Source organism: Schistocerca gregaria, chromosome 6 (assembly GCF_023897955.1).
Source record: "Schistocerca gregaria isolate iqSchGreg1 chromosome 6, iqSchGreg1.2, whole genome shotgun sequence".
Classification (NCBI taxonomy): Eukaryota; Metazoa; Arthropoda; class Insecta; order Orthoptera; family Acrididae; genus Schistocerca; species Schistocerca gregaria.
In genome coordinates this window covers 262,623,740-262,636,915 of record NC_064925.1, presented here as the reverse complement: position 1 = coordinate 262,636,915, position 13,176 = coordinate 262,623,740, and the positions used below count along the sequence as shown (strand labels likewise).

At 41.5% G+C, this 13,176-nt stretch overlaps 1 protein-coding gene across 2 annotated transcripts in view; it reads left to right on the top strand.

Moving 5' to 3' along the window:
- The window catches only part of LOC126279011 (protein FAM110B), a 1,155,794-nt gene that overhangs the window by 163,186 nt on the left and 979,432 nt on the right, over positions 1–13,176 (top strand). The window lies entirely within an intron of this gene.

Below are 13,176 nucleotides of genomic sequence, written 5' to 3'. Positions count from 1 at the left end.
AGGAATAAATTTGTGAATGTGTGTGTTTGGAGCACAGAATTGTACAGTAATGAAACTCGACTCTGCGAAAACGGGAACAGAACAGAAAAATGGCTCTGAGCACTATGGGACTTAACTTCTGAGGTCATCAGTCCCCAAGAACTTAGAACTACTTAAACCTAACTAACCTAAGGACATCGCACACATCCATGCCCGAGGCATGGTTCGAGCAGAAGAGAATCGGAGCGTTTGAGGTGTAGTGCTACAGAAGAATGTTGAGATTTAAGTGGATGATTATCTAAGGAATGAGAAGGTACTCTCCAGAATCGGTGCGGAGAGGAAGATATGGAAAATAATAACAAGGAGGAGGAACAGCATGACAGGCATGAGAGAATAACTTACATCGAACTAGAGGGAACTATAGAGTGTAAAAATTGTAGGAAGACAGAGACTGGCATATATCCAAAAAATAATTGACGTAGTTTGCGAGTGCTACTCCGAAATGAAAGGGTTGGCGCAGGAGAGGAATTCGGGGCGGGCCGCATCAACCCTGTCGGAAGACTGATGCCTCAAAGAAAAAAAATCTAATATTTATCCTAATGTTTAGAGCCGAAGAATGTTGATCACATAAACAAAATTCGTGTCTAGTGTAGACCTGTCGACTCCAAATACATTCGGAATAGTTTAAAAATTTAAATAATGAAAGAAAACGAGTACAGTATTGCGCAGCGGATTTTCCCGATGACTCAAAAAAATTGTGAGAATGAGTGTAGGTAGGTGTGGGTTACGGCTCTGAAGCAGCAGTCTCATAAGGTTCGTAGCTAGGGTCGCCGCTGGAATATGCCCCAGAATTAGGTCATCTTCTGCAAAAACACACCTTAATTGTGATGCTTATTAAACAACCGTTTTACATGACAAAAATAGTCACGTATGTGGAGCAAAGGCGCTCTTCAACCAGAAGCACGGTGTGCTGAACATCCTAAATATTAGGTATTAACATACTAAATCGTTTAAAGAAAACACAGACGAAGGTTACTAACCCGCATACATTACGCCTTACCGTTACCATTACCAACCAAAAGCATTTACGCAGTGTATGTCGAACGATGCAATGTTCCTTCGGACTCGCATGCACGTGTGCATGCATCAGGAACGACGACATATGGAAATTTGGGTCCGACCGTGAGTTGTGCGCGGATAGCCATAGCGGTCGAGGCGACGGCATGCGGAAAGCCGGGAATCCGGGTTCGAGTCCCCGCCCAGCACAAATGTTCGCTGTCGACATTCCATTATACCGCTGATGGTTGTCCGTATTCGCAACTACGAATACATCTCAAGTAAAAACATTTATATTAGAAACACAGGAATGGAAGTGCTAAAGACACTTTTTAATACCTGCCAACTCTCAGCATCCTGTAACACAAATGCAGCCTTCTATTCCATGGTGCACAGCCTGCTGTCTACGCCGCAAACAAAATCTGATCCTGAATATGAATTTAAAGTAGTTAAAGAAATCGCATACTCTAACAGATGTAGTCCTATCATAGTTGATAAGATGCTTCGTAGGAAGAGGAGACGAAGGCTAATAGTATTCCTATATTCTCCCCAGAACAGGCACTAAATCACACTGATAACATATGGGTCCTCATGGTATATGTAGGTGGGACTTCACAGGTACTGTCTAGCAAACTAAAATCCCGGAAATATAGGCCATCTTTCTATACTAGGAATACTGTTCAACAGTAAAGACAATATTCTATCTTTAGAATAGAGATGAATTCATAGGACTCTCTGCAATTTTTGAGGCAAATCATATGTAAGTTAATAGGGCAGGGCTATAACTCCTTGAATGAACATGAAAGGAATTGGTGACTGAAAAGAAGAAAGATTCCACCTTAGCTGAACATGCTCTGAATGAATGTTACTGTTGTGATAATAAATGTGACATTCTCCATAGAGCAAATAAAAGCATAAAACCAACCTTACTTGAAATTCTGGCTATCAGAGACCACCCAACACAGAATCCTAACTCGATCCTTAATCATCAAGTATTGTTCCATTAATCACTCTTGTTAAAGTGGCAGCAGTTAGTTAATATTTTTTTCGCCGTATGATAACATACTTGATGTAAACAGTATAACAGTTCCCCATCCAGATTTCATTGACTCTTTCTGCCCTCTTCTCTCAACCTTCTTTTTCTTGCCAGTTCATTATGTCACCATTCACAGTCTGCTATTACATAGCACACTGTACCATCACTCATTTGTTTCCTGTCCTGGCCTGTCCATTCTTATAGCTTCCATCTTTGAGAATAATGCTATACGTATAAGGTCTATTTTTTTCCTAGCCTATTTGTACTTGTATTATGCTTACGTTTTTCTTATAGATACACAGTCATAAAATATCACTTATCTTTGGATAAACAATCTTAATTCAACAATAAAGTCCTGCTGATGCTGTGTGATGTATCTGTTTAGTCTTAAGTTGTCTGAGAATGGCTTAGAAAGCCGACATCTTGTTCACAACTAGCTATAAAATTAATATTTTTCTGCCACATCAATAATACATATTTTAGTTAAAAAAATATTATTCGCTGCCAGTTTCGATTGAAACAACTAGAAAACAACATAAGATTATTAATGCAGCCTGTATGGTATGATAAGTATTGTGGCGTCAACAAAATTAAAATTATAAAAAACTGTCCGGCGACACAGGATGGATTTTTAATTTGTCTGTCTCTTCAAAAAAAATGGTTCAAATGGCTCTGAGCACTGTGGAACTTAACATTTGAGGTCGTGAGTCCCCTAGAACTTAGAACTACTTAAACCTAACTAACCTAAGGACAACACACACATCCATGCCCGAGGCAGGATTCGAACCTGCGGCCGTAGCGGTCGCGCGGTTCCAGATTGCTTAGAACCGCTCGGCCATAACAGCCAGCTGTCTCTTTAAAAAATCTCTTTTCCAAGTTTAGCATTCTGACCATCATTTCGTTCGGTGTGATTTTATTTCTACGCTTTCGTAACCATTAACTAGTCTCCTCCTGTTACATTCACCATTTCACTCAATTCCCGTTAAGCCACGTAGAGTTTCAGTAGTTCACGGTGATAACTGAAGGAAGACTAGAGTGTAACGTTTCGTCGATAGCTAGGTCATTGGAAACCGAGCACTAGGTGGGATTATGAAAGGAAGGGGAAGAAAATTGGTCATGCCCTCTTCAAAGGAACCTTCCCGGCATTCGCCTGGAGCGATGTAGGGAAATCACTGAAAAAGTAAGCTGGATGGTAGGACGGGAACCGTCGTCCTCTCGAATGCGAGTTCATTGTGCTAGTCACCGCGCCACGTCGCTTGGTGGCGTATATTCCAGGGCTTGGAAGGTAATCTGAACAGGGACAGCTTCTAGGCGTAGAAAATTCTCCAGAGTACAAAATTATTTTCTGCATCGGAGCTCTGTAGAATACGGGATGGAACGGCTGGGGAGGGCGAGTAGTGAAGTTACAGGCGGCGAGAGGGCGTCATTAAGTGACCGCCAGCTGCGCTGTAGGGCTGATGCCCTGAGGTCCGCTCCGGAGAGCGTCTGAATCAGATGCAAATCTGCAGCCATTCGGCCGGGTGGCCAGATTGGCTCTCCCGGCGGCTTAGGGCTGGCGACCCGATGGACGGTAATCCCTGACGCCAGCGCATTTCCGCGGCCGTCAGCAAACCGGACTGCAGCGAGAGGGGAAGGGACGGTTGGGGGGGGGGGGGGGGGGGGACCTGTCCACAGCTGAAACCTGCGGTCGGGAAATCGGCGACAGGACAGCCAAGCTTAGTGGTCGGACCGCATCCCTGCTGCGAGGTGATACGCACGGCTTCAAGCTCAGGGCATTTTCCATCCATGGAAAACATCTCTCCTGGCTTTGTTAGAGCGTTTTCTGGGCAACTCGTGTTATTTTCAGTGACGAGATTTGACAACGAACTCTGTACACCATAATTCCAAAATCGCTTAAGAACTACAAAGTTTCGATTACCGGTTTCAGCACTTGATTTATACACTAATAGTTCAGTCAAGATACATAACAGTTCCAGTGAAGTGTCCTGAATATCATGGAGCTTTATATAATCTAAATTACATAACTACGCTGCATATTGAAAGGCACTAATACGTGACGATGTGATGTAATTAAATGACATTTTATAAAACTTCTTGATGTTCAGAATGCTTAACTGGAATAGCGTATATTTTGACGAAACTCTTACCCGTAAATCACATCTGAAGAGAGCAGTCAAGTGCTGAAAAGGGTAATATGAGCAGTCTTATTTTGAAGCGACCTCGGACGTAATACATGATTATATACACATTTTAAAAAATATCATATATAACAATTTGAAAAGATCGTATACTTCCCTTTTAAAATATGTCAAATTTAAAATGGAAGCTCTTTTATTTCACAACAATTTTTAACTGATTTTACCGATACTGTTTGTTGGACTAAATTAGTTTGTGGTCGTGGCTAATGGCTAAAAATCAGCTTGGCAAGGGAGATGTTGCAGATCATCATTCTAATGTTGAACTGAATTTAGGTTCCAGTGCAATCAGTCTGTGCTGAGTCCTAACATACACCACTGCATTCTTTGAAAACACAGGTATGAGGCAGTCACCTCTTCTGGGACAGGCCGAAACTGAAATCTTAATCGTCACATGCCTCCCTGATCACACACCACACACACACACACACACACACACACACACACACACACAGAAAACCACTGCAATCCAATATACATTACATTACAATCTAACAATATCGCCAACACTGACGTAACATTCATATACAGTTCACACAACTCTCAAATGGTTCTGAGCACTATGGGACTTAACTTCTGAGGTCATCAGTCCCCTAGAACTGAGAACTACTTAAACCTAACTAACTTAAGGACATCACACACATCCATGCCCGAGGCAGGATTCGAACCTGCGACCGTAGCGGTCGCGAGGTTCCAGACTGTAGCGCCTAGAACCGCTCGGCCACTCCGGACGGCCCACAACTCTCATTTATATCTATCTTTAATTTACAAAATTCTGTTTCTTCCCTAACTATTCCAATTACAGCTATTGTTGAACGTCTGCTCGCTGCGAGGGAATGGCTACTTTCGACCACCACCGCTGATTTCTTCCACACAGTTGGCACTAGACTCAAATAACCGACACAGGGCGCTCGGTGCTTCAGCCTCCATAATCGATACCCACGTGCACTCGTGACATGTGCAAATTAAACATTCGTGGATTGCTTACAACATATCCCGTAAATATATAACAGTCATTGTGGTTATGGTGGCGGTGATGACGAGGAGCAGCACCATGGTGGTGGTGGTGGTGGTGGTGGTGGTGGTGGTGGTGGTGGTGGCGTTGTCGATAATAATGGTGTTAGTGAGATGTAATGACGATTCTGAGGGTGACGAAGGAGGTGAAGGAGGGGGAGGGGGAAAGGGAGGAGGAGAAGGAGGAGGAGTAGGAGACCAGAGACGATCATCAAGATTATGACAACGACAATGATACACACGCTCATGCTATTGATGATGATGATGGATGATGATCATCCTAATGGCTTTCCGGCTATCGCGAAAGAGAGAATCTTTCGATCACGCACTGAACAGCGTTTTGCTTCGCCCTTGCCAGCAAAGATCTTAATGTTTATTCTGAACGGGAATGATTTATGGAAATATATTGCGTGAAAGCAAAATTGGATCCAGCAGTTATAGTTGTACTTATCTAATTTAATTATATGCACGTCAGGACCACAAATATTTTTAAACAAATTTCCTGACACGTTTCGGCCATTGTCATCTTCAAATGGATATGAAATAGTTTGATGAATTGCACTTTGATTTTGTCCCATATATATGTGGGGTCACTGTTGTTAAAATTTACCCAACCATCTGTCACAATCAAAACTCACTAAAATTGTCACGTTTCAAAGAGACAAGCCTTCATCATCAGAATTACTCTACAAAAATCTTTTAAATAGATAAAAATATATTTTATAACATATTTTCACTTTTATCGCTTTTATACGATTGCTGTAGAGTAAACCTAATAATTCGTTGTTACATTAACACTATAAAAATATTTGTTGTACATGCAACCATGTAAATTAATAATATAAAAGACTGATTCATGATTCAAGGAATGTCGCAGAAGGAGTTCAAGCACAGGGCATACGGCCTTGTAAATTACGAGGGAACAGTGAGTAATGAGCCGGCTATCTATGAGTTTACAGATGTAATGTTTAAATCTGGCAAACTGAGGGCCAGGACATTAAGCGGTGTTTGTCAAACGATAGATGTACTTTTATAGACTGGATGGTTTGCACCATTATTCTACTGTAAACAGCTGTTTCTTGATCCGAAATTAACGAGCCATCTAAGGGGTGCAAATGACTGGTTACTAATATAGTTCACAGATAATTTATCGGTTACGTAACGTTCGCGTCACTACTCACAGCGTGTAGCTTTAATGTGAAGATGACTACTGCCTGGTCCAGACGGGTTGCAGTTTAACTTAAAACTGGAATGGGCGAGAACAACAGGCAAATACGAGAGCCAGCAAACAACTGCCCCCCCCCCCCCCCCTCCTGCCGCGCCCCTCCCTGTCAACAGAGCGCTTATATACAGTTTGAGGCACTAACTATTGCCACCTAGAATAATTCCGAAACTATGATAGGAGCTGAAAAGTTTGTCGCACAAAGGTTGTACGGGTTTCATAATATGTCGTTGGTTTTTTGTTGCTAGTTGGGATCGCTTCACAGATATGAAGGTCAACTTTTTTTTTTTTTTAATGGGATGCTATACTTTGTTACTTATTTTCTGATAGCGGCTATCGAGACGAATTCAGTGATGTGTAACAGTATGGTATTTGAACGTCAGTGAAGGTCACAAGTGTGGCAAGAACGTGTTCGAAGTAATGATCATTGGTATCAATGCAATGCTGCAATCTTCTTATCATGGATTGAGTAGTATTCCTAATCACTTCGGCACTTACGGAAGCACATGCTCTGACAATTCTCTCTCGCACACCTTCAGGTGTAGTTGGAACGTCGTTATAAACAATGTGTTTTACGAATCCCCACAAGAAAAAATCAAAGAGGCGTCAAGTCTGGCGAACGAGCCGGCCACATCTCCTGCATGTCCAAGCCAACGATTTAGGAATTGTCTCTGTATCTCATTTCTAGCCATCAGCGAAAAATATGCCGGACACGCATCGTGTTGATACCACATTCTGTTCCTTGTTCCAAACGGTATTTCTTCCAATAATCCTTTGCCGGATATGTTTCCGATGCGTTAAGGATCCAGTTGTTCCCAATTTCTCATACACATGTTTAAATGTACGATATGTAGGATGAGTACGTTGGGGATACCTTTGAGCGTTTCTTGCAGGAATGTGGTGTACTTCCTACCATTAAGATATCCTTCGATGAAAATGGGGGCCTACAATTCTGTCCTCCAGAATCCCACACTATACATTCACCGACCACGGTTTTCAGTATGCAACTTGCCGCAGCCAACAAGGAGTTTCAGTTGCCCAATAGTGCACGTTATGCAAATTAACATTTCATGGTTCGTGGTTGTAGCCTCACCAGTAAATAAAATCAAATTAAGAAACGTTCATCCCTCTGAATCTGAGCCCATCGACAGAATTCAAGCGATGCATACAATCCGTACCAGTTAATTATTGGTGGAGACTGATATGGCAAGGACGATATTTATGGCGATGCAGAACACGAACAACACTACTCCGGCTCATGCCAGATTTACCTTGCGATTTGACGCGAACTAACACCAGGATCTCGAGCCATGGTGGCAAGAGTTCCAATTTCCGTTTCCTCGTTAGTAACTTTCCTTTGCCGGATATGTTTCCGATGCGTTAAAGAACCAGTTGTTCTCAATTTATCACACACATATTTAAATGTACCACGTGTAGGATGAGTACGCTAAGGAGATCTTTCAGCGTATAAGTCTCTAGCTCACACTGAATTTCGTTGGCATTCGCTTGATTCGATAATACTAGTCTTAGCGATCCTATTAGTGCTGTGTTGTGAAATCGTCGAATGGTGTTTACATGTCAATCGTACACTAGATGGATACGCCGTATTCGGCGACTATTTACTATTTGCACGATATTGTCAGAGCATGTGTTTCGATAATTGCCGAAGTGATAAGGAACAGCACTGTAGGTGATTGCAGCACCTCACTGATACCAATGGTCATCACTTCGAACCCCGTCTGTAAATGGACGTTCATGCCACCTTTTTGACGTCGTTGACCTTAAAGAACCTTACTGTTACACATCATTGGATTCTTCTCGATAGCCGCTATCAGAAAGGAAGTACCGAACTGCAGTGACCCATAACAACATTTAAAAAAAATGACTTTTATATCTCTGACTTGACGCCATCTAGCTACAAGATATCGTCGTCGTATTATGGTCCCTGTTGTCCCATGTAACTTTTGTCCCACTGGCTTTTCAGCTCCTACCATACTTTCGGAGTTATTCTAGGTGGCAATAGTTAGTGACATACATTACTATTGTCAGTCACGAACGAAGTCGGTCGAGCTTATGCTCGTTCTTTTTAATTGACGTCACACCCTCTTTGAATGCCAGTGGGCGCTCAGTATTTTTCTAAGCCCTATGCTGTGAATGTCGCAGCGAGTTATTCAGAGAATTTTTATTCCATTTGTTGCGAGTTGTCATGACTGATAGCGACAGTTTGTACATAAAAGAGAGAGAGAGAGAGAGAGAGAGAGAGAGAGAGAGAGAGAGAGAGAGAGACAATTTAAAGTATACACACTTTCTTCAAGCGCGAAGTTGAAAACGGTGGAATCTGCAACGCTGCAATCCCATTACTTACCTCTTCCTGCCCGATCCGGCATCGTTCGTAAAATCGACTATAAACAACTAAAACGGTGCATGGTGCACACCCGGTTGAAGGTTGCCTAACTAACTGCTTCCAGGTGCAATAAAAAATTATAATTTCAGTATTTCGCGTTGTTGTGTACATAGTTCCGCGTAGTCAGCGAATACACAACTCTCCCAATAGAGCGCGCCCCGCTAAGCACAACAGCGCAGGCGCAGCGCTCGTCCGTCTCTGCACTACGAGATGGCGTGTAAGGTGTCAGGCAAATCCAACACCTTCCATGAAAACCCTGACATGATACCAAATCCAGTAGTATGTCACATAGCTCCGAATAACTCGTGACATTAAATTAGCCAAAGTAATACGAGTAACGAGTGAGCAATTGGAATACCACAGACTAACACAAGAATGCCTAAATGCATGTCATACCTTCCCACCGTGAGACAGACGCAGCTCCGAGGGAAGAAACGAGAACAGAAGCCGAGAGCAGAACCGTGTAAAGCTAGAAGGCCCTATGATGAGGGACGGACACCCACGTTTCCAGCTAACCACCAGGACCACCCCCCACCCTATGTTAAAAGATAGAGCCCTCCAGAAGAACAGTATAGATCTTACAATAACACTAAAAGGGCCACACCAGCCTCAAGTTTTAGCGTGAGACTTTTTCGCGTCTCTGTTGCGTTGTAAACTTTAAAAACATTGCCCCACCACGAAAAGTATAACGTTTCTCATTGGATAGACAGAATTTTTTTAGGGGGAGCTTTAGGTTAACATTGAGACCCTGATTGGTCCGATGAAAACACAGTCAGATAGTTTTTTTAAAACCAACTTCGGTAAATTGTAGCAAGGAGAAGTTAGGAGAGAGTTGCTTCCGAGACAGCGAGCTGTATGGAGCTCCGCCAGCCGCCGCCCCCTGACGAACACCGACAATGTAATGAATGCACGCGATGCCGCATTTTTGAGCGGATAAGGCTTCACTCAGAACTGCAGAAGTCTCATCTGTTACATCCCCTTTTTACGTAATACTAGTGTCGATCGTCAATTAAATCTCATGGTATTCACATTTGCTACGTAAGTGAAAATCTGAAACGCGATGATTCCTCTGTTATATAATTATTGAGAAGCCACATCAGCCACTATAATTTACGACAAGTTAGATAAGTAATTAAAGATAATTGAGGGTCACTGTAGACCATTTTGATAGTTTTCTCTTTTTTGAAACTTAATTTAAACCTAGATTATAGATTTGATATGACATAGGTCATCCTTCGATCCATTGCAGAACTTGGAAACCCAGTCAGGGAATATTCGTTCACATTTTTGTTGAACGCAGTTGGTTTTTATCATCCTGTATTAAAATATTTCCTTTTATCAATAGTGCATTTTATAAAAGATGTTTTGTGAGTAGAATAAAATTTCCAGTGGTAAACTTAACTGCTTTTTCGACGTTATTTTACTAGCTAACTAAAAATAGGAAAGCCTTGAACCCCTTCCAATAAATTTAGTTAGTATTAAGATTCTTTTACAGGGAGTGCAGTGGAGCTGACGCTGAAATCATTAAGTATTTGATTATATCATCGCTAGTCTCACTGAACTCTTCTGAACTCTACATGTCATGTGTGGTCTGGCGTCTCCTTACCAGCAACAGGTCCCAGGTTCAAACTAGTCAATTCCCTAAAAAACACTCTCAGAGCGTCGTTGAGCGAAAGTGGTAGGGAGACACGACTTAGAACAACAGACACCACGCAAAATGTTACAGGCGCTGTCTTAGAGACGGACCAAATTCTGCTTCCGCCGATCCGCGTATTAATATGTAACGCAGCCAATGAGATTGCTGCTAACGTGGAACCTTTTCTCCTAACGCATCACACTCGCGCTGTGATACCTGAACGCTCGACGTATTATAACGAGTGTACAGACCTCCGATTAGTCAGTCTGCATTAGTCTGTGGTCAAGTTTCAGTCTGCGTCTAATAAGATTACCATAAACCTGTACATCGCCATGAAGAGAAATGTATAGACACTTTGTCAAGTATCAGAGATATGTGAGAATAAGATTAACGTACCAAGAGCAAAGGAACTTCAGATTGTCCATTGTAAAAAGCATCCAGAACCAAGTTAAGTTATTTTTATGCTCGTTAATATTTTAATAAATGTGTCTGAAAATTAATCAAGTTCTGTTTAAAGTTGGTCACCGTCAATCTGCTACTCTAAGCGTGCTAGTGGCATTTCTATCATCTGACCTAACGGCAGAAGATAAACACGCCACGATAAGACCATGAGACATATTGCTGACACTCGCCTACTTCGTTAGAGCGACAAGTCAAATAATCTGATGGTGTGTCTACGGAAGGTCTTACAGTTCGCACACCACACACGTAATCACGGAACGAATTTAAAAATTTAAAATGCTATCATAACCTTCTCATAAAGAAGTATAATCTTAAGTTAAATGTTTTACACAGTAACACAAGCGTTGCCATGTGCAGTAAAGAGTGGTGATGCAACGCTGGTAAAGGAAGCAACCTTGATCGCCTCAATTTGACCACCGATAGAGGAGATATGAGCGTGTACTGCCCCTAAGCATTTCGCGTCGATTATCTTTTAAAAAAAAAGTCCGTTTTAACTAGATTATATCTTTTAAATGAATGAAAATTAAACTTGGGGTAAACTTTATGTTAGACATAGGGCTGCAATGTATTTATTTTTCAAATACACAAGCGATTGTACTACGTATGCATGCACAAATCACATTGGAAAACTCTTTACAATTACATTTACGATTAAAGTTTCCACTTACCTTTCAATCATATTTAATGTGCTCTCAACCACATGTGCGACAAACACTAGATCTGGAGTAGTGAACCTATTTTACCTGACACCCACTTTTGTACCCTTGTTAGCAGTGAAAAGAAAACTGCTCATTGGTTCGGCAGTAATAGTGGTTTATAAAGCTGGAAGGTAACTTAGTTTATAAAATTTATAAAGCAGAGATACAGCGAGTAGTAAGAGTTACTTACAAACACTTCGTCAAAATTTAATAAAAACCTAATCAATATCTTTTTAAAATATCCACCGGGTACGCCGCTGAATTATTCATCAACCGTGGGATGGTTCTGAGGAGAGCTCAATTTGCTTGCTTGGCTGGGATAGCACGTGGACGTCCGGGCGAGCTCATGTGCAGAGGCAAGGGTTGTGTGCCGGAAATGAGTAAATCCCAAAGCTGGGAGTTTGGACAGCTGGTGGTTGCATGGCCTTAGTGCAGCAGACAATGCTCCAAGAAATGGTGGAGTGTCAGACAAGCTGAAATGTGTCTTCTTACAACTCTTCAAGAATCAATAATAATTCAACAGCCAAGTATTAAAGCAAATCTGAATACATCAGTGATCCTAGATAAATGAGGTGCATCCAGTGACATAACAATATTTCAATACCTTAAAACTACAGAAGTTAATATTTCACAGTGAATAAATATTTACACAAGAACCTCTGAATTATCAACTTTTAATCACTTCATGCAATATCTCAAATGACAGATGTGGACTGTAGCTATCATCTCTGAAAACTACTACAGTTATCTATTTTATTTATTGGTTTACAATATCTTTTATATCTTTTTCATTAAGCAAATGTTCGTCAGGACATCGTATTCTCCACAAAAAACACATGCAAATAAATGCAGCATGAATACCTCACGTTTTGTCATACTTATATACTATTTTGCCAATGTCTTTATTAAAATGTTGTTTGCAAGTGCTATTAAAAATATGTGCTAATTTAAAAATGGTCAGTCACATGAGTTAGCGGAAACCACAGTTGAAAAGACTGCCAAAAGACGCTTCTGTCAAGAAAGCATACAAAATTGTTTAAAACATTTTTATAACAATCTGTTGTCATTTATTGTGGTACACTTGCTCAAGAATGCTGGCTTATTTATTTATGAACCAGCTGTTATTTGTATTTATTGCAAATGATCATAGTAGAGCTGAAAGTTTATGACATTTCTTTATTTAGATATCGTTGTAATATTTTAGTGTGGACGACGCTGGAGTTGTCATCCGATGATGAACCACATGTGCTCGGTTGTAAACTGACCTGCTGATCGGGCAGACCAACGCAACATGTCGACACAGTGCGGAGCACGATGTGTTACAACAGCGGTCTGTGGGCGGTCGTTGTCGTGTAGGGAAACACCCCTGGATTGCTGTTCGTTAATAGCACCACGACATGTCGACTCACCAGACTGACGCACAAATTTGCAGTCAGAATGCGTGGGATTACTAAGAGAATCCCCTTGCTGCCAT